The sequence below is a fragment of the Panthera tigris genome, chromosome A2, assembly GCF_018350195.1.
Source record: "Panthera tigris isolate Pti1 chromosome A2, P.tigris_Pti1_mat1.1, whole genome shotgun sequence".
Lineage (NCBI taxonomy): Eukaryota > Metazoa > Chordata > Mammalia > Carnivora > Felidae > Panthera > Panthera tigris.
Window position 1 is genome coordinate 122028189 of NC_056661.1, and position 23333 is coordinate 122051521.

The 23333-nt window shown below is 38.8% G+C and overlaps 1 protein-coding gene across 3 annotated transcripts in view; it reads right to left on the bottom strand.

Moving 5' to 3' along the window:
* Nucleotides 1-23333, bottom strand: part of PDE1C (phosphodiesterase 1C) — a 292772-nt gene that overhangs the window by 235025 nt on the left and 34414 nt on the right. The window lies entirely within an intron of this gene.

The following is a 23333-nucleotide window of genomic DNA, read 5'->3' on the forward strand; positions in this document are numbered from 1 at the left end:
AAAGCCGAGTGTTCTCCATTTTCTTATTTAGTGTTTCAGACAGTGCTAACATAAATGAGTTTTGCTAAATCAAAAAGGGAATTGGCAGAAAGTCAAAATGTGTTTTTCTGATCCTTTAAAATCATTTTCAAATATGAGTTGTGACCTAGCCTGCAATTAACACAATGGGTTTAGTTATACAGCCTGAGCAAAATAATGCTTTTTTATACATATATAATCCTTCCTTAACTGCAGTGTTGTCAAAACTACATTTCAAGTTTTACACACACACACACACACACACACACACACACACACACACCCCTCAAAATTTTCAACTTAAAAGTCTTTTTATATGTGTGCGGTTTAGACCCTCAAGAAAGAAAGCATGAATAATTCTTGTCTCTTTGCAGAGACCACATGGGTGGCCTATAGGATTATGCAAAGAGAGGAGACAGGTCTGGGTAGCATCCTTATAATGTGGGAGTGGAAGACCAAGCCTGGAAAGATATCCTTAAGCACTGCAAAAATTAGTAAAAGGCAAGATACACAAGTACTTTGCTGAGACTTTGGAAAATGAAATAAGGAAAATTCACATGCAAAAGGCATTAAACATCAAGTCAGTAAGAAGATAGTTTGAAAACATTTAAAACCTATACAGCCAATGACACAAAAAACTTCTGGTATAATCTGACTCAAAAAAGATCACACCTTCACAGCAATGGTTTGTGAAAAAGTGACATTGTTTTAATGCCTACAGATCTGGTTTATTTAGGAGCAAACACCTTCAAGAGCTTTTACTTTACTGTATCTTTAAGAAATATATTGAAGTTTTTTAAAACAATTAGAAAGTACTCATTTATTTCCTAGCACATATTTTCCAAGTTCACAGAAAGAGACAGGATCTACAGTCAGGCATAGAAATCTCAATTCCATGTATGCTACTGAAGCCCTGGCTTTCAAGGTGTGTATATTTAGAATGTGCAAAAGACAAAACAGACATCACTGAACAAATGACCAAAAATGAGGAATCAAATTCTTAACTGACAGTATAAATGGTGACCCTCTAGTTTGTAGATGTTTACAAATGTAGTAACACTTATAAATAATATGGTTTCCAATATGTACAGGTGCTGTGGTTTATCTCTATATATGTAAGGTTTCAACTAAAAGTCAATAAAGTTTTCTAACTCCTTTTCTCTCCTGAGCAATGTGTTCTAGCACAACCCTATAGTCTGAGACCTGGGTTTGAATCTGCAGAACTATTTCCTAGCTCTTTCTTTGATCTTGGATAGCTTACTTAATCTCACTCAGTCTCAGTTTCCTCTTATGTAAAATATGCACAAAAATAGCATATTTTATTGTGAGGATTAAATGAGATAAAGCTTATAAAGTGTTCAGCACAGTGTTTTGCAAAAGAAAGTACTTAGTATTAGCTTCTAATTAAGGCAAACACATTTCTAGTCCTCTGTCTAAACCCTTTGAAACAGAACAAATCTGAAATGGAGCTGGAGTCAAAATTAGAAATGTATTTCATACATATGGAAAAACCACATTAAAAATGAGAAAAAAATCCATTTTCTAAATCAATTGTGTGAAATCAGTCTGCTGCCATCGTCATCTCAACAAATCAGACTAGAAGGCCAGAAATTGTTCCATGGCTTCAGGAATAACCACTTTGCTCAGGAAGAAAATCCCAAATCTCCATGTTGTATTGAGAGGCACTTGAATGAAGTTCATGATTGGATAGTATGTTATTTTTCTAACCAATGTTTCTATAAAAGTCCATACTATTTCATATAAATTAGTTGTTTGAGATTTAAGATATTGTGTCTAAGTGCGAGGAGCAAATTTAAATGAGAACACTGAGGGTTGATGGGGGGTGGGAGGGAGGGGAAAGTGGGTGATGGGCATTGAGGAGGGCACCTGTTGGAATGAGCATTGGGTGTCGTATGGAAACCAATTTGACAATAAATTTCATATAAAAAATTTTAAACCAGAACAAACCATGGAGAGGAAAGTATTGCTAAAAACCATACAATTCACAGGACAACCCAGTTCTCCAACCCAGCCTGTCTCACCACTAACATTTTTAATGCCAAATGGTTAAATTGATGCTTTATTTCTCTGTAAGCTAAAGAAATACAGATAACTGATGTTTAAGATAAAACAAGCCAGGGAAACATACAGGAAAATTACTGTTATTTTTTATATCCTCCCTCAGCTTATGGAAGCCAGGTACTGGCAACAATATTTTGACCTTTTATTTTTAAATACAAAGATGCCATAAAAGAAAAGGCTGATATATGTTTTGCTAATATATTTTGCTACTGAAAAATGTAGTTTTCTATGCATCAAAAGAAGTCATGAGAAAAAAAATTTTAAAGCAATGATAAACTAGAGGGAAGGCAAAAAAAAGACACAGGATTTATACTTTTTAGTTTATGAACAGTTCTTAGATGGAAATATAGACAAAATGTGCATAGGTAATTCACAAAAGAAAAATTATAATCATTGTTGATACATGTTCAATCTGATAATCAAGATGCACAGAGTCATCTATCAGATATAAAATATAAAATATCAATGGTGAGCATATAGGAATTTCTTAGAGAATAATTTTTCAATATGTATTAAAAGCTTTATAGATTTGTCCTTACCTAGGGAAAAAAGTGGAGAAGTACATAAAAGAATACATGCATCAGAACAGTGTTTATAGGGGCGCCTGGATTGCTTAGTCAGTTAAGTGTCTGACTTCGGCTCAGGTCATGATCTCGCAGTTTGTGTCTCCCTCGCTCTCTGTGTCCTTCCCCAACTTACGCTCTCTCTCTCTCTCTCTCTCTCTCTCTCTCTCTCTCTCTCTCTTTCTCAATGACGAATAAACACTAAAAAAAACAAAAAAAAAAAAACGAACCATGTTTATAAAATGAAAAATCAAAACAACTTAAATGTCCAACAATAATGGGTTGGTTAAATCAATAGCGGTGCAGACATATGGTAGAATATTATGCAGGCATTAAGAATAATTCTTTAGATGCAGATTTATGGACAAGAAAAGTCATTAATATATCAATAAAGTGGATAAAGCCATTTCAAGAATGTATAGTCTAATCCCATTGTTATAACATTCTTTTGCACTGAACAAAGTTTGGAAGACTGTGTATATGAAAATGTTGACAGTTCTCTGGAAAGTAGAATTTTGGCTGTTTTTAAATTTTTGTGTTTCCTGTGAACAAGACACAATCAGACATAAATAATTGTTAAGAATAGGCTGTAGAGTCAGTCTGAATTCGAAGCCCAGCTCCAACACTTATCAACTGTGTGTCCTTTTTCAAATTATTTAGCCTTTCCAGGCTTTTGCTTCCCTTCTATAAAATGAATATGATAACAGTGCCCTATCTATAAGATAGGGAGTTACTGTGAGTACTAAAAGGTAGATCTCCTAAAACAGTGCACAGCTCCTAGTAAAGACCCAATAATGCTAATTATTATTATTATTATTATCATTATTTTCTACTTGTGCTACTTATATGATAAATAAAAATAATAATATTGAAAACTGGGCACCCAGGTGGCTCAGTTGGCTGAGCATCCAACTGTTGATTTTGGCTCAGGTCATGATCTCAGGGTTGTGGGGTCAAGCCCTGCATCAGGTTCCACAGTGTGCTTAAGATACTCTCTCTCCCTCTGCCCACTCACATGCTTTCTCTCTCTCTCAAATAATAATAATAATAATACTGAAAACAATTAGGACAAAAACACCTTGACACTGAGAAAGGTGCCAAGAAAATTCAATGAAAAAGTAATAGTGTTTTCAACAAATGGTTCTGAGGCAACTAGATATCTGTACACAAAAGAATGAAGTAGGAATACTTCCTTACATCATACACAAAAATTAACTCAAAAGGAATCATAGACCTAACTGTACGAGCTAAAACTATAAAACTCTTAGAAAAAAATATAAAGGTAAATCTTGTAAAGTTGTATTGGACAATATTTTCTTAAATATGACACCAAAAATATAAATGACAAAAGAAAACAATGATAAACACGACTACATGAAAATGAAAAGCCTTTCTGCTTCAGAGAATACCATCAAAGAAGCAAAAAAAAAAAAAAAAAAGCAAACATACAGATGGGAGAAAATATTTCCAAAGCATATATTTGATAACAGACTAGTATCTAAAACATATCAAGAACTCCTAAAACTTAATAATCAAAAAGACAAATAACCCAATTAAAAATGACCAAAAGATCTGAATAGACATTTCTCCAAATATATAATGGCCATAAGCACATGAAAAGATGCTCAGTATTATTATCCATTAAGGAAATCAAAACCACAAATGAGATATTATTTCACATCCACTAAGATGGCAATAATCCAAAAGACAGATAATAACAAGTGTTGCTGACAATGTTGAGAAATGGAAACCTTCATTCAGTCCTGGTGAAAATTTAATACGGTACAGCTGCTTTGGAAAATTATTTGGCAATCCTCAAAATGTTAAACAGTTACCACATGGCTCAGCAATTCCACACTTAGGTATATACTCAACAGAAATGAAAACATTAAACATATGTCCATACAAAAACTTACATAAGAATGTTCATTAGCAGCATAATTCATAATAGCAAAAATGTGGAAATAACCCAAAGGTCAATAAACTGAGGAATGGAGTCTAGTATATTCATACAATGAAATACTATTTCACAATTAAAAGGTATAAATACTGATACATGCTACAACGTGGATGAATCTCAAAACAATCATGCTAAGTGAAAGACGTCAAACACAAAAGACCACATATTATATGATTCCATTTATATAAAATGTATGGAATAGGCAAACATATAGAGGCAGAAAGTAGATTAGTGATTGCCTAGAGCTGAGGGAGAATGGCAGGTAAGAATGAGGGATAAATACAAATGGATATGTTTCCCTTTCAACTGATAAAAATGCTGTAAACAAATTTTGGTAATGGTCACACAATTCTGAATACATGAAATACACTGATTGTACACTTTATTTTTTAATGTTTCTTTATTTTGAGAGAGAGAGAGAGAGCAAGCAGGGGAGGCGCCAAAAGAGAGGAGAGAATCCCAAGCACTGATAGTGCAGAGCCCAACACAGGGCTCGATCCCATGAACTGTGAGATCATGATCTGAGCCAAAATCAAGAGTCAGATTGAGCCACCCAAGCGCCTTGATTATACACTTTAAATGGGTGAACATTTTGGTATTGAATTACATCTCAATATAAGTTTAATTTTTTTTTTCTAATTCTCTGACAACTCTGAGCTTGACTTCCTAAGAATGTCCTTGGAAGAACCAAAAGTTTACATATATATACTTCCTAATGTTTTTTGTTTTGGGGGGTTTTTTGTTTTGTTTTAAGAGAGAGACAGAGTGCAAGCAGGGAATGGGCAGAGAGAGAGGGAGACACAGAATCCAAAGCAGTCTCCAGTCTCTGAGCTATCAACACAGAGCCTGACACGGGGCTTGAACTCACAAACCATGAGATCATAACATAAGCCAAAGTTGGATGCTTAACCAAATGAGCCACCCAGGTGCTCCTCTGGCAGTTTATAAGGGAAGCAAAAGAACACAGTTCAAAAAGATCTCCTACCGGGGCACCTGAGTGGCTCAGTCAGTTGAGCATCCAACTTTTGATTTCGGCTCAGGTCATGATCTCACAGATCGTGAGTTCGAGCCCCGCATCGGGCTCTGCTCTGACACTGCAGAGCCTGCTTGGGATTCTTTCTCCCTCTCTCTCTGCCCCTCCCTGGCTTGCTTCCATCTCTCTCTCAAAAATAAATAAAAATAAACCTTAAAAAAAAAAACAGATCTCCTACTGAACTGTTAGGGCTTCAGGCACTTCCTTTTCATATTCACCCATGACCAACTCCTCCCCCGTGACTCACTCCTTAACTCCTTTTTGAGCACCTGTGCTAAGCCAGGCATAGCACTAGGTAATGGGAAACAAAGGTGATCAAACCCTAATCAAGTTTACAATTGAGTGGAGGGGCACCACAAGTGACATTAACGCAAGATGGTCAAAGTATAGGGTACTTGGCAGCATGTGGCAGGCTTGCAAAAGGAAGCATCATGGAAGCAGTGATGTCAACATTGAAAACTGGCGGATGAATTAGAGTTGGCAAGCAAAAGTGCTGGGGAAAGAAGGAATCAATCAGGGCAGAAGGAACTTGTGCAAGGGACTGGAGGCTCCCGCGTTGCCTGGGGAAAGTGAGGTACATACAATATGGTCAGAGAAGACAGTGTGAACCATGGTGGTAAAAAGCAAGTAGGGTTCTTCATGAAAGGCCAGGTGTACCATGTTAAGGAGTTCAGATATTAATTTGAAAACAATGCAAAACCATTAAATAGGAAACGTACACAAGAATACTAGTGGTTGGAGGTTTAGAAAGATTACTCTGGCTTTACATGATCCAAAGAGAATATGACAAGAAGCAAATACCTGAATTTGGAAACTACCAGGTAAGAAATGGCAGCCCACACTGTGCTATTGATGGTGTGGGAGAAGAAAGACAGCTGGATCCAAGAGGTATTTCACAAATTGATGGGACACAACTTTGTATGTGGGACAGAGAAGAGGAAGGACAACCCCCAGCTGTGGCTTCGGCAACTGGATGAATGATGCCATTTGCCAAAATAAGGAACATTCAAGAGCAGCAAATTTGGAATGGAAGATATTAAACATATTTCATTTGGACTTCCTAAATTAAGGTGCCTATAAGACTTCTTAGTGAAGACAAAGGTTAGATATATAGGTCTGAAGGTCAGGAAAGAGAGCTGGCTGGGGGAGTTGGATTAGGGAATCATAAGTGTGAAGAGACTAGATGAAGTTCTGGAAGAAGCTGAGTTGTCAGGGAAGAGCATGAAGAAGGCCTGGGGCAGACCACAGAGAACACTGATTCCAGGGCCATGGGAGCTCCAGTCCACGCTCCTTCAGCCTCCAAGGGCCTCTCTTCTGCCCTCAATGGTTAGCCCAGTCAGCACAGGTACTTAGGGTCTGATCACTGAAGAACTTGGTCTTCTTTCCTTAGCCCCTAGGCATCCTAGGCCCTTTGTGCACCTTCAATGAGCTTTTATCCCAAAAATGTCAAGGGAAGTCTATGTGCCAAGCACTGTCGTGGGTGCTGAGGTATAAAAATGCCAACAAATCCCCTGCCCTAACAAAGCCTAGTTGGGCGGGGTTCAAAAAGAATGCAGGTGACATCAGGACCCTGTGGCAAATGGCTCTAGTAAGGCCACGCCCACGGGGAAGAGCACAATTCTACTCAGGAAGTATTGGCAGGCCCCAGCAGAGAGCGCTTCCAGAATGGGAGTGTTTAAAAAAAAAAAAAAGAGGAGAAATCAAAAACACAGAAGTGAAACAGGCCCAGGGACATCTGGGGATGCAAGTACTTCAGAATGGCTGTGGCTCAATGTGCAGATGAAGAAATCCTTTTACCCCAAGACAGGGGACATCCCTGAAGTATATGCAGTTGCAGGTGGTTTGACGAGGTCTGTGTTTCTTAAAAGCGGGCAGTAAAAAGAAAATTCTAATCCATGCATCAGATCCCAGGTCCCACTTACCAGGGTGCTTTTCACAAGTGCAATACAAGTGTTAGTTTGTAATCACTTTGCTACCTGCTTATATACTCTTAGCAAATACTGGTAATGGGAAGAGCAGTTCTGCCCGCCAATGGGACCAAGCTCCCAGGTAGTCTGCCTATCAACACACTTACAATCTTGGAATTTCTTCATTACATCTGAAATTTTAAATGAAGGTAATTTTTTTCCCCCCCTGAGAAAAGGGTATGTAGATGGAGACTTCCTTAACGGCAGCAGATTGATTTGGACCCACTTCACTCCCAGATCCCTGATTCTATGAATGTAAGAAAAACCGTGTTCCCAAATTTTGTTGACAGAGGGTAGTTTAATTTTATAAATTCTAAATTTGTTTTTCTGAAACAGCAAACACATAAAGTGATACAAGGGCTTCCAAAATACCAAAACTTTAATAGGTCCCTTGCCCAAAATTGGGCACTTAAGTCAAATCCCATAGATCTGAAGCAGAGAAATTTAGAGATACTTTAAAATCAAGACAGAAAAAAAAAAAACCCCACAGATTCTTGGTTTTACAGAGTAAAGACATTTAGTGTGAAATTGCAGTTATATTTTCTGAAAAGCACACTAGAGCCTCAAATCCTGGCAATTTGTACAAGGATAAACTGTATTCAAACACGGCCCAAAAGAGTTCAGTCTATATCAGACAAATTTCACACAAACCTAAAATTTTGCTCTGGGGAGCAAATCAAAATCTTCCTGACAAAGCACAGATCATATAGTGTTTGTTTTCATCAAGAACGCCAGTAACATAAACTTCAAAGCCATGTTTTGGATTGCAGTAATTTCTATACCCTCAGTCTGGTTAAACCGTTACGGCCATGACACAGGTGGGGCAGCCATACTTCTCTGCTGCCAAATGCTCTGCTCTGGATAGAAATGCACTATGCACAGGAGAAAAATGCAAAACTAACATCCGAGGAGGATATATAGGTGAATTTTAGAAATGAGTCCTCAATTCATCCTTCCATATGCTTTCCAAATTTGCACTTTGATCAATTTACTGGGTGCCATCACTATTGATTTTATCCCAAATGAAGCCCATTATTAAAGGTTGTCCTGACTCTATACTTTCTCAGCCCGTGTCCTTGATGTTCCCACATTCATACTTCTGTGGGCCTTCCTCGCACTGCACTGAAAGGAATGCTTCTCAGAGATTCTGTTGCTTGGAAATGGACCTTTTTTTCCAAGCTCCTTACATTTTTCACTTAAAATCCAAGGCGCTGACCTTCTGACAGCTTCATAGACTTTGCCCTACAAATCCTTACTGCGTTGACTACTCTCTAAACAAACTAGGCTCAGTAGAAGTTCACAGCTTTTAGTGTGTTCTTTCCACAATAATTACTTTTGAGAAGGGAGAAAGGTAGACAAGAGTTAGAGGATGGCATAAGGAAGACACATCCTACCTTGTATAGACACAATTTATTCATTAAGCACCTCAGCCATGGGACAAGATACAAAATGAGATCCTGCATAGGTAAGTGATAAGCAAACCAAATACTTTTTCTCCACTTCCGCATGTCTTTTTTATATTTTCAGAGCTTCCAGAGGCTTGGCTGAAGTATTTTGTGCACCAATAAAAGTTATTTTAACACCTAATTTGAATTCTAGTCATGCCTTATTTGACATTTTCAGTTTATATCATCAGCTGACATTCACTTGATGCCTATCAACAAAACTCAGGAACATAATAATTTTTCTTGAATTCACAGAATCCTGGATTTAGGAGTGAAATGGGTCCTATTCAATCTACTGCCATTAAGGGAGATTGTACTTACACAACTCTTAGGAAAAAAATAGCTCACCTTCTTTTAAAATTTCTGAAGAGGAATATTAAATACGTTCTCTCTTAGGATGTCTCTGGTATCTCAATCTAATAATCAGATATATTTTTTTAATTCCTAATGTTTAACTTAAATATATAATCAAGCTACCCCAGGGACCTGTGTTTTTATACTCTCTATCCAAAGCCCCTAATACAGTGTCTGACACATAGCAGGTGGTCAGCAAATATTTAATAAATACCTACAGGAGAGAAAGAAAGAAAAAAAAAAAAGAACAGCAGAAGAGAGGGAAAAGAAGGTAAAAGAAAGAGCCAGAGGGAGGGAGGAAGGAAGGAAGAAAGGAAAACGGGAGGAGGAGAAACCAAATAAATACCAAGAAGGATCAAATATTAACTCAGCACTCAAGAAATTAACAACAGAGTAACAAAGATGAAACATGTACAAAACAACCATAATACAAAGTAGAAAATATTAAAGGGCCACAGATAAAATGTTGAGGAAAGTCAGAAGAGAGTTATATAATTTCTAGCTAGGAAAAGCCAGGAGCAAGTCACAGAGGAGATATTTGAAGTGGGCCTTGAAGAACTGGTAGAATTTAGTCAAGTGATCATAAGGGGCAAATGTAATTCCAAGAAATCATGAATGTGAGAAATCACAGGGTGATGGCAAATGAAGTGGTTTAAGGGGGGCATGCAAATGGGATGGGGCCCCTTCAATAGCCAGGCATATCATTATACAGCAGAAGTATTAGTAATGACTTAGGAGATCATTTAAGTAAATACATAAATGAATAAATGAACAAATGAATTAGCTTAGGCCTGGCACTTTAAAGATAAAAGAACATGAATACGGCTTCTACTATCAATCTGCTGATGTCAATTGCAAGTTACACCTTTATCTCTTTATAAAGGATCTGTGGGAAAGTCTTCTTCCATTAAATTGATTCTACTTGAACAAAAAAAAATGAAGGACAGAATTTTAAGCGTTTCATAGCGCTTGCATATAATTTTATTTTCATCCCAAGGATATGGGAAATCAATATGAAATAGATTCTAATTTTCCTATTACCAATACTATAATCTAGTGTGAGTTTGCATTTCTTGCCTTTCTTTTTACTTCTGATATTTTTTTAACATTTAAAAGTGAACCAAAAAGTGTTCCTACTCTTCCTCTTGCCTATTTATTCTTCATCATTTAATACAGATACACCTTAAAGACGGGCCAATCAATTTGTCAATAAAGTACTCTCCTGCTGGCTTTTATGGCTGAATTATTTCTATTAAAAAAAAAAAACTAAAAAAAAAAAAAAATAGGACATACTGCCACACAACTAGTCCTAGCAGAAATGTTAACTCTAGAATAAGATGGATACAGCAAAATCAGTATAAAAGCCAGTGGGATTAGTGAAAGCTTCAACATACGGCTTGCAATGGCTGAAATCTCTTCTGACCCATGATGTTTGTTAAAGATTAGATTTGCTGAAAAACAACCTCAACCCCTATTAGTAAGTTCTAATTGAGTTTTCTCTCTATAGCTGTCAAACTTCCTATACAATATGATGAGTTTTTTTCATGCTTAAGCTCCAATGAATTTTTAAATATACATCAGAAGAACTTAACCTCTTTTTCATGGAGGAACTTGTAAATACATGTTCAAAGCAGCTTGATGTATAAGAGCCCCAAATTAGAAACTACCCAAATATGTTTCAATAAGTTAATGGTCAAACTGTGGTATATCCATACCATGGATTACTACTCAGCAATAAAAACGAATGAAGTATTGATAAGCACAGCTTTGATGAACCTTGAGGAAATTATGCTGAGTGAAGAAACAGCCAGTCTTAAAAGGATATAAACTGTATGATTCCCCCTACATAACACCCATGAAATAACAAAATTACAAAGATGAAGAACAGATCAGGAGTTTGCTAGGGATTAGGGATGGAGCAGAGGGGATGGGTATGACTATAAAAGAAAAACTTGAAAGTGTCCCATGGTAATGGCAGAGTCTTTTGATTGTGGGGCTCATTAGACAAAGCTACACATGTGAAAATTGCACAGAGCGTCACCCACATGTAAGTGAGTATATGCACAACTGATGAAATCTGAATAAATTCTATGGATTGTACTAATGTTAACTTCTTGGTCTTGAGATCATACTGAACTCATGTAAGATGTTACCACTAGGAGAGACTGGATGATGGATACACAGAACTTCCTCGTACATTTCTCCATAACCTCCTATGAATCTGCCATTACTTAAACATTAAAAGTTCTTAAAATATATGCTCAGTGCATCTCAGGATGTGTCATGAGATTTATCTCTACTGAGATATCAATACTGAGTGCAGAATAAGCTATAAAATACATGCTTTTTTGAAGAAAATACTGGTGAGAAAGAAAAGGGAGGAAGATGTGCAACCATCTCTAGTTAAATCTAAAATTGATAAAAACTTGATGCTGGGAACAAGTTACAAAGTTGTCTTAAGCTTTCAATACACTTTCATACAATGGGGACGTTTATACCAACTTAATAAAGTAGTTGTACAAAATAAAGAAACATATATGATATTTAGTAAAAGCCCGGGACTCGAGAAGTACACTCAACCCTTGAACAACACGGGTTTGAATTGCTCAGGTTCACTTATACACAGATTTCTTTTTATAGATGCAGTACAATTCTGTAAATGCATTTCCTCTCCTTTATGATTTTCTTAATAGCATTTTCCTTTCTCTAGCTTACTTTATTGTAAGAATACAGAATATAATACATATAATATATAAAATACTTATCGATTGACTGCTTATGTTATCAGTAAAGCTTCTGGTCAACAGTAGGCTATTAGCAGTTAAGTTTTGGGGGGAGTCAAAAGTTATATGCAGATTTTCATCTGCACGGGATGGGTCAGTGTCCCTAACGTCCATATTGCTCAAGGGTCAACTATATTTTTTTTCAATGAGCAAAAAAAGAAAAAGAAAAAAATCTCTATCATTTTATTCTTCTCTCCTTATTGGAGACCTTACTTATTGCATGACCTTACTTCTTGAAAAAATTATTTTTTCCTCCTCCAACAACAACCGTCAGATACAGCAAAGATTAAGCATAAAATCAGAGCTTATTTCATCTAGGCGCATCTGTTTTAAGTAGGCCTAAGTTTAATCACTTCAGCACTGAGGCACAGCTCTGTAAGCTCTCAGAAGCACAGAATCCCATACGCAGTTCAGCCACAGGGCTGAAATGTAGCACTTTAACAAGATCCCTGTTCTGAACACTTAACACTCAACCCTTCTACTGTGGTCTCCATCCCAAGGTAATTGCAAGTCTACTTCTCTCAGTGAATATAATCCCCCCCTTTCGTTCCTGTTAGTGAAATGTAATGACCTGGACAGATGGCAAACAGGCCACTAGAAAAGTGATGTCTTCAAGTACCAGCCCAATGAGGGAATCCATCCAGGAGGTTTAAATGGAACAGATGAGCGGGCCAAAAACCAATAAAGCAGGAAACTGTCCCAAAATCAGCTATTAGAAGAGGCAAGTATCCCAGAATGCAATGGGTCTTCACTGACCCCAAGGGTCAAAGCAGACAAGGCAAAAAATGGACAGCATGCTAAAAGTCATCTTCATATAAAGTTACCATTTTTTCAGAAAGCTTTTTCTCATCTCTAAATGTACCTATATTTACATTCATTTGTATGCCAGACGCCAAAAAGATAGTATATCAGAGAGGTCAGGCACAAGGACAGCCTGAAAGCCAAGGCCAGGGTCCAGGTGGGGGTGGATAGGAGGTGGAGGTAGGAAACAATGGGGTGGGGGAATGAGAGTCAGCAGAAACCAATGGGCAATGGGGCATGAAGATGGTAATTAGAAGTATGTATGTATTCACGGCTTGAAGACATCACTGAAACAGCTGCCTGCTACCACTCAGAACATGAGGAGCTGATCCCAGCAGGGCTGGCTGAGGCTTCCAAGACAGGACAGACAACCAGAAGGCAGAAGGGCAGTGCCAGGAAGAGTGGGAATAGCAGCTCTAGGTGAGCCAATTCTAACAGCGTCAGAAATAAGGCAGAGCCATGAGACAGATCTGCCATGGGTGGGATTTCACTCCAACAGGCAGAGGACAGTTAAGGTCAATTATGGGCTGACGCAGATTGGCTTGTCCACAATTACGTATTCGGCATCCATGTTGTAGGTGCAGTTCCCAATCTGTACTTACAGCTAAAGGTCACATAGTCAGGATACAGGCCCCCACTCCACTGCCCTGTTCGTGAGGGAGCACATTCTCTTTTTGATCTTAAGGAAGAAGATCAGAACACCTACCTAGCTGTGGCTTTTCAGGCCAACCAAGATCTGGCAGCTTCTGTTTCCTTGTAATACCTTCCCAGGAATTTGCTCTGCTAATGAGGCCCCTCCATCTGACAGCTGGTTACACAAGCTGCTCTCAGAAAACAAAAGCTACACGTTGAGGTAACCAATATTCCCCCCACATGCACGCAAGTGCACATGCATGCACGTGCACGCGCACACACGCACGCACACACACACACACACACACACACACTCCCCCCAATATAATTCAGAAACTATGGTTAGAATGAATCCGGCACCAAATGGAACAAAGGCTGCCTCCAGCTCAGATTGAGCGTTCCCACTTTTTTCCTTGCCAAGTGCATAGCCTGTGCTATACTTCTGTTCACTCACAGAGCAGAGCTGACCACAGCTTGCAGTGTTAGATGAAATGTTGGTGCCCCATCTGGTCTGCCATCTCCTCTTATCCTTCAATAGCCACCACAGAAGAGACTCGCTGACCATCTCAGAACATCAAGAACCTACCTCAGTCCTCTAAGAACAGCATTCTGCTGGGATAAGAGAATTCCAACTGAACTACTCACTGATCTGGGCATGTTAAAGCAATCACCATCATGACACATCTATCGGAACAGGCAAAATCCAGAATGCTGACAATACCAAATGCTGGCAAGGATGAGGAGCAACAGGAACTCTCATGCATTGCTGATGATAATGCAAGATGGTGCAGCCACTTTGGAAGACAGTTTAGAAGTTTCTTACAAAACTAAACATACTCCTTACCTTATAATTCAACAACCATGCTCCTGGGTATTTATCCAAATGAACTGAAACTTATGTCCGCAGAAAAACCTGCACACAGATGTTTATAGAAGCTTTATGCACAATGACCAAAATTTGGAAGCAACAAGATGTCTTTCAGTAGGTAAATGGATAAACTGTGGTACATCCAGAGGATGGAATATTACTCAGTGTTAAAAGAAGTGAGCTGTCAAGCCATGAAAAGACATGCAGGAATCTTAAGTGCATCTTACTAAGTGGAAGAAGTCAATTTGAGAAGGCTACATACTTTATGATTCCAACCATATGACACTATGGCAAAGACAATACTATGGAAACAGTAAAAAGATCAGCGGCTGCCAGAGGTTGGGGGGAGAGAGGGATGAAAAGATGGAGCACAGAGGATTTTTAGGGAAAGGAAACCACTCCATATAATACCATAATGACGGATACCTGTCATTAAGCATTTGTCCAACCCATAGAAAGTACAATGCCAAATGTGAAACCTACCATAAGCTATAAACTCTGCACCTGAATATAAATATCACCTACTTATATGTCAGTGTAGGTTCATCAAGTTGACAGTGGGGAAGGCTGTAGGTATATAGGGGCAGGAGTACATGGGAATTCTCTGCACTTTCCATTCAGTTTTCCAGTGAAGGTAAAGCAAAAAAATGAGTTACTGATTAGAAAAAAAAAATCTTCAGAAGATGACAAAAGCCAAACCAAATATACTGACATGCAAAATGAGTACTAGTGTGCCTGTGTGTGTGTGTATGTGTGTGGGTGTGTGGGTGTGTGTATGTGTGTGTGTGTGTGTTGAATAGATACCAACTCAGAACATTCCCAAAAAATGCTGTCTTTACCAATATGGGAAAAGATAAGACTCCAAAGATGCCACAAATGATGGTAACTGCCTCAATTTTCTTTGCAAGACAAAGAAGCCTATCAAAAATGGTAAAGAGGCTAAAGTAAAGAATTTCTATCAATCAAAAATCACAACGCGAATCGCTATGAACATGAGTCTCACTGCTATGAACTTCATTACAATCTACTGCATAAGAACTTCAAAAAGAAATTATTTTTATCTGTTAGGCTAATGTGGTGATTACCATTTCCTCAAATTCTTCACTTCATGTTTTCAGGGCAGCAAAATTCTGATATAATAAGTCTTACACTGAAACCGTATTCAATCTTCAAAAACCAATCAGAAAAAAAAGCACAAGCAAGTCCTCTTGGGATTTTGATTTAATCACCTTTAGAGACTAAAAGTAGGATCAGAACTTAAGTATGTTCTTACCAAAGAGGGGAATGCAAAAGCAAAGCTGGCTAGGGAGAGCCTTCCTCTGGTTCCTAGCTAGAGCAGTGCTGTCCAACAGAAATGTACTGCAAATCACATGGGCATTTAAAACTTCCTAGTAGCTACATTTTTAAAAAATAAGCAGGTTAAATTAATATTAACAGTGTATTTTATTTACCTATTTATTTAAGGTATCTAAATGTTTACCATTTCAACATGAGGCAGTAGTAGCCACATTTCAAGGGCTCAACAGCCACCTGAGGCTTGTGACTAGTGGTTACCGTACCAAACAGCACAGATTTTTGACTTTGTGTAAATTAAAAGGTCCCATCCTCCCCTCTTTTCAAATATTTATTTATTCATTCAAATGCACTTATTAAATCTCTAATAAAATTATTGATAATTATTATTAAATATTTATTATCTCTAATAAAATATTTTATTATTCTTGCCATTAGAAGCTCAGCTGAATAAGCAGGAAGAGCACTCAGGTCACTCCTTCAATCCATGCAAATCAATAAAAGGTTAAGATCTATGATAATCTGAAAACCAACCAATCTCAGTTTTGTTGTTCTTGCTGCTAATTTTTCCAGTTCATATCCTTCCCTTCCTGTTTGGAAAAGCAAAGAATTTCTCATCCCAAGGTTATCTTCATGATTCAAAGTAATGTTGCACATAGTTCTGTTTTAACAATAATCTACAGATTTTATAGAAGTAGAATATATCAAGAAATAATATGTGCAATGCTATTTGGCGCCTGAAAAAAAAAAGCGGAGGAAGGTGTGGTGAGGAGTGGGAGGAGAGGAAAGAAGGAATGGAGAAGAGAAGGTGGTGAGGGGGATATCACAGCATTTCATAAAAATAAACTCAAGGAATCAAGAGTTTAAGAGCAAGATTTTCACATTTAATGACTTTCACCCAAACAGGTAATGGGACCTATGCTTAAAAAATTGTGTAAATGTGTTTAATAGGGATTTTCTTTTTTTTTTTTAATTTTTTTTCAACGTTTTTTATTTATTTTTGGGACAGAGAGAGACAGAGCATGAACGGGGGAGGGGCAGAGAGAGAGGGAGACACAGAATCGGAAACAGGCTCCAGGCTCCGAGCCATCAGCCCAGAGCCTGACGCGGGGCTCGAACTCACGGACCGCGAGATCGTGACCTGGCTGAAGTCGGACGCTTAACCGACTGCGCCACCCAGGCGCCCCTAATAGGGATTTTCAAAGCTATGAACGTTAATTACATGCACCAATACCTCTGAAAGACCAAGAAACACAGAATTTAGCCACTGCAACTGTGAATTTTAAAGACTGTCGCTTAATAAACACTATAATGGGCCTTCTTATTTCATTGCAGCAAACTCATCACAGCAAAGAACTGGAAACAACCAAGTGCCTATCATTAGGCAAGCAGTTCAATTAATTATGACTTAAGTCATATTATTAATTTTTTAAACAGATACATTTTTAGGAGCTGACACGTAAAAATTGCCAATTTATGCTCGCATGAAAAAGTAAGTTGCAGAAAAACACATATTATGCAAAATACACATACCCCACACTGATAATAGTTACAATATCTCAAGAGGAACCTGGGATCAGGATGGTTGAAGGGACAGAGGGGGAGCCAAAGAAGACTGGACCCTTCAGTCTTCTCAGTAATATTTCAATTTTTTATAGGGCAAATATATTCATATTTTACTTATATTAAAAAAAAGAATTTTAAAACAAGACACACCCCCAAATGTGTTTATCCCAAATCCAATCTTAACGTATTGGAAGCCATCACACTCACACTTAGGTGTTTGTGCTCACCTAAAGATAAAGCTTCTCCCATCATATTTATGAAGATATTTGAATGTGGCGATGTGTCCCTGAATACAAAAAAGTAGTTCCTTGGAATTGCTTATTTTTAAAAATTCACATCTCTGCAAATCTTCTCATGTAAAACTGAATACTTCAGTATGTTTCTACTTACTTGTGTATGAACTGAGGTCTTGGAGTTACTGTGAAATAAAAATAAAATGAATGGGGTGCCTGGGTGGCTCAGTCATTTTAAGCATCCAACAGTTAATTTTAGCTCAGGTCATGATCTCACGGTTCATGAGATTGAGCCTCAAGTCAGGGCTGTGCTGACAGTGTAGAAATTGCTTGGGATTCTCTCTCTCTCCCTCTCTACCCCTCCCCTGCTAGTGTATTTGCGCTCGCTCTCTCTCTCTCTCTCTCTCTCTCCCTCTCTCAAAATAAATAAAATAAACATTTTAAAAAATAATGAAATAAAATAAAATGGAGAAATAAACTGGATGCTGAGCTTGATGCAAAACTATAGCTGTGATTCACAGTTCTTCTTTGTCTTTGACTGACTTTATCATAAACCTGATTAAGAATTTATAAAACAAACAAACTGCAGTGGATACTACTGTCACTTGCTAATATGGACCTCTTCTCCCCCTACAGGAGGACTAAACTTCTCCATCCCACTGATGTTGGACTTGGCCATGAGACTGTTCTGCCCAAAGTCATGATTTACATTACAATGAAGTAAAAGCTTTAAAGGTGACCGAGTGGTTTCTCTCTCTTGCTTCTGTCCTCACCATGAAACCCACAACCCTTCCTTTGAGCCATTTCACAACTCTGTAAATTGTAACTAACCGATAATCATACAAAATAATTCTTGTCTATAGACATGCAGATACATTCTGCCTGGTGTGAGGCAGTCAACTTCCCTCCTCCACTGTGGAAAAAGTTCTGCCCTCCCCATTGGCACATTTCTAATCTATACATGTGCCTGTTCTTTGGATGGCCATTTGAACTATTTGTAACATCTTACCAGTTCCCTCATTAATAATGAATTAAATAAAATCCTTAACACATATTCATTTTACATGTGAATGAATTATAATTTTACCTTTTAAAAAAAAAAAAAAGTATCCTGACAGTGCTTAATATGTGCTAGATAATTTTACTATACATTTAATCCTCCCAACAACCCCACCTTTACTAATGAGAAAATGGAGCCCGAGAGAGATTAAATAATGTACTTAAAGCCACACACTGATTAATAGCAGAGCTGAAAATCTAACTCAGGTCTAGCTAATACCCTCTCTACAGTGTCTTAAGTGCAACATTCTGAGAAAGGAGTAATTGGTGTGGAATTGGAATGTCAAAAAATGACAGAATATTAAGGTCCAGTTCCTTTGTCATATGAGGGAACTGAGGCACAAAGGCATAAAGATTTTCCCCATGTTGCATAGCTTATTTTGGGCAAGGACTAGAACCCAGGGCTCCTGACATCCAGGGTAGTGATCTTGGGTTCAAGAAAGAAGTTGAATATGACCAAAGCCTTGATGGATAAGTAGAATCAACAGAGTTGGCAGGACACAGGGAACAGAGGCAAGGACACAGTGTGGATATTTGGCGTGGAGAACAGGAGAAGGGTTGTATTCTGACCACAAGGGTCCATGGGCATGCCCATAGGAGGTAGGGGTGGGAGCAGGAGGAAGCAGGGCAGGGAGACTCTATATCCAGACATTGCCACAGGGCACTGGAAAGGAGAAATCATAGGTTTGTAATCCAGGAGCATCACTGGTTGGTAGAAAAATATCAAGAGGTTTTGAAATAAGTTTTCTACTTTGCCAGAAGTCAAGATTAGATGGAGGCTGTCCGACCTTGGGCACAACCCTTTACTATATGAGCTTGCAGCTTCGCCTGAGGCTGAACAAGGTAATATCTAAGATTCCTTCTAGGGCCAAAGCTACAGCAATGTCAAAAGAGCAGATATTCTCCCTCTTAAACTGATCATGGTAGTATACTGAGTTCTAATCACATGTGTAACAGAAATCCACAATGCCACAACTAGTTAGGAGTTTTCCCAAAGAGGAAAACAAAGCTACATTTATTGTCAGTCCACTGTCAGGCTGTGTCCCAGATCAGCGGGAACTTCACAACAAGCCCCAGCTGCTTTTTTTCTAGTTAAATGCGTCACTATCAAGAATCTCTCACACTCTAAAGTTTTCCCATTTCTTTGCCACCTGGGCATACCCTGGTCCTCACAACTCCAAAGCAACAATCAAGGTCTCCATTCTCCATTCACTGCTGAGGGTGTGTGGAGAAAGCCCCTTACAGGAAACAGGACCTTTACTCCCAAAAGGCACATGTAAAATAGAAGATGAATGCACAGAGAAGAGAGGTCAGACTAGATGGTACAGACCAACTCTACCTAGAAGGAATGAATGATTCCTGATTCTCTTATTATAGGGTAACGTCCACCACCCCATAGTCACACACTGGGTATTAAGAACACAATAAATATCCACACACACAGTGTCCTCTCAGCCACCTACATACACATCACTCTATGGAGCCCCACTATTCAAAGGGCCAGGGACTAAAGGCATCAGAATCACCCAATAGAAACACAGAGTCTCGGGCCCCACTCCAGACCTACTGGATCAGAATTTGCATTTTAACAGCAACATGTTTAAGGTGATCACAGTAAAGTTCCCAAATGCTGTTTGCAGATTTCCCAGGAGTAACGCAGCAGCAACGCGTGTGTATACAAAGAACTAACAAGTCAGTAGAGAGACGCAGACGGGAAGAGACCAGTCCCTTAACTGGAAAATACAAGCTCTATTACCAACACAATTAATTCAGAAGGTGACTTCTCAAAACTCATCTTCAACTGAGATCAACTGACAACGCTAACATCTTCCCATGGTGAAATGAGGAGTGAATCCACAGGCAGGGAGAGGCACGAGAGGAGGGGTGAACAGTCACTTGACTGCATTCCTACAGAATCGAATGTCAGTTCCCAAAGCTGTCCTCGGATGCAGGATGCTCTGTGGTGAATTTGCTGTCTCTCTGTGACTCAACCACAGATGAATGAGCTTAAAGAAAAGGGAGAAGCAAACCATGAAATATAGTAAATTACAGCTTAATCTTCCTCACCCTGGAATTCATTCAATAGTTTTAATGAACTTACAGTCTGGAAGGCAGGGTGAAGAACGCATACAGAATACGGAATACATTAGCAGAAAGGATTTCATGCTGCCCTGTGCATCAGAGAAGCCCAATTCCCTTTGTTATTAAAGGGATAAATATCCTTCCTCCAGTCAGTACTTTGGAAGGGAAAAAACCAAAAACCTGCTTTCCATTATTCCTGTATCTACTATCAATTCCCAAAGAATGCAGATTCTCAAGGGCTTATTAGAGCAAGAAGTGATTCCCAAGACCCAGTCAGCTCCCACTACTTTGTGCTTTTACCCCGCACCACGTAGGCAGGCAAAGGCCAAGGGCCCTGGGCCTTCACGGTGAAACTCTACCACATTCTTTCTCTATGGGTCACTTCCTTTGATTGGATCCACAGACTTGAGAGAGATTCAAACAACTTGCTTCTAATTTAGGTTAGAGGAAAACTCAAAGACTCCTGGAGGGGTGTTAAATTATCCCTAGGGGAGAAAAAATACAGCACCTGGATTTATTAATGCATTTAGGCTGGACCTGGACACTCAAATATATCCACAAGAGGATATAGTTTATGCCCTTATTTTCAGCACCCATTGATCACCACCAGTAATTTTCAAATTATGGTCTGCTATCCATCCATCAGTGGATAATAAAATCAGTTTACTATGTTAATAAAATAGCATAGACTATGAAATATCAGATTTAATTACTCGTAGTAAGATAAACTCTTATTTCAGTTGTGCTTGTGTGTGTGTGTGTGTGTTCAGTGTGTGTGTTCACACACACACAGAGTCACCATGTACAATCGTTTCTTATTGTGGGTCACAGTAAGCGGGAAAACCACTTGCTGATTTAGGGCACCTGGAAATCAGCCTTTTGCTACAAAGAGAAGGGAGGAATCATGGAAAGAGAACTGGAAAAACCAGTTTCTAAATGAGCTTCTAAAGCAGACAGAGGGAAAAATCAAGTCTTCTTGTGGACCCACCAATGGGACTGGAACTTCTAGACACTCCCTTTCCTTGCTCACCCCCCACACCCCAAGTATGGCTCCATCACAAGCCACATCTCATCAGGGATCTCACAAAAAGGAAGAACTGATTTGTGCCAACACAGATTTGTGCCTGGGACAGAGATGCCAGTCTGGCACGTGGACTCCCCTTAGCAGCACAAGAAAAGGCTGAGCAATCTGGAGATCCTTTCCTTTGGCAGTTTTCCTTAAGGTCTTCATTCTCTACAAAGATTATCTTCCTTTTCTCCCTTAGGTATGTTCACAGTAGCCCCCAGTCACGCTCAGTCTCTAACACACAGGAAAACAAAATAGAGGGATTACGCAAATGCCCAAATCACCTGCATCAGAATGACTGTAATCAACACTGATGATGAATTTTAATGCAAACACAGTTATTACGCCACTTTGTCACCATAGCCCAATATCCCCAGAGTCAAAGAGAGAGCCAAACCGGCTCAAGTGAAACAAAGCCCTACTATTTTCTGACCTGGGAAAGTTGTTCATGTTCTCTAACCCTGTTTTCCTCACCCATAAAATAGGAACAACAAAAGTACCTACATCAGAGGTTATGGTAAAAATTAAATAAGATAAACGTGGAAAGCACTTAGCCTGGCACCAGGAACACAATGACTATCATGTATTATCATCTATTATCATAGCTATTATTATTATTACCATCACATTTTTACCATCACATTATTACTAGCTTATTTGTTTTGAGATCTATACCTCTGGTATGGACTTAAAAGTATGAGCATAAAGTAATGATATTTTGTTATAATTGTTAGTGTAAATGGCTTGCATAATGATGGGCCTCCAAACTCAATCCTCCAGGGACTTTCCCATTTGCCCCAGGGGAAACAAACACCATAATGCTTCCCCCTTTAAACAAGTTGTCAAAAGCCAGAAAATCTATGCATGTGAGAGTTTATATTTCTGAAGACCCAGCAGCTCAAAACTCCAACGGGATCAGTCCCTACATGTTCTAGTATATGAGTATGTTAGCAGGGGGCAGTTCTCGCCTCTGACAGCCACATACATCAGCTGCTGCTGTGGAAATGGGAAAAGCCACCCCACGTTTCAGCTATAATGTACCTGGTCAATTGTGAAATCGATTTGAAGGGAGAGAAATCTCATCTTGACCCCATTTGGTAATGAGCACAAAAGGCAGCCTGGCCACCAAAGAAAATGCCAGAGAAGGGGCAACTCAGAGAAAATTCAACCAACTTAGGCAGTGGAATAATGTTCTGTGAGTGCCAAGCTGGCCTTACTGCCACCTATTATAACAGTTTTTCAAATCAAGGAATTCTCCATTCCCACATAGTTTGCTTCAAAAATGACTTCTCCTTCCATAAATGATGTTCCTCTGTCTGAGAACCACATATGTAAGAAACAAGGACAAAGGAGGAGGCATCTAAGCCACCAGGTCAACCATATTCACTCATCCACCTGCTCCGACACAGTCATCCTGGGTTTATTAGGGAAACAAAAATGAGTAAGGGGGTCTTTCCTAAGAAGGAGCTTATTGGGATGGTTAGGGAGACAAACAAACAAGAATCCAGTGTAACAACTAAAACACCA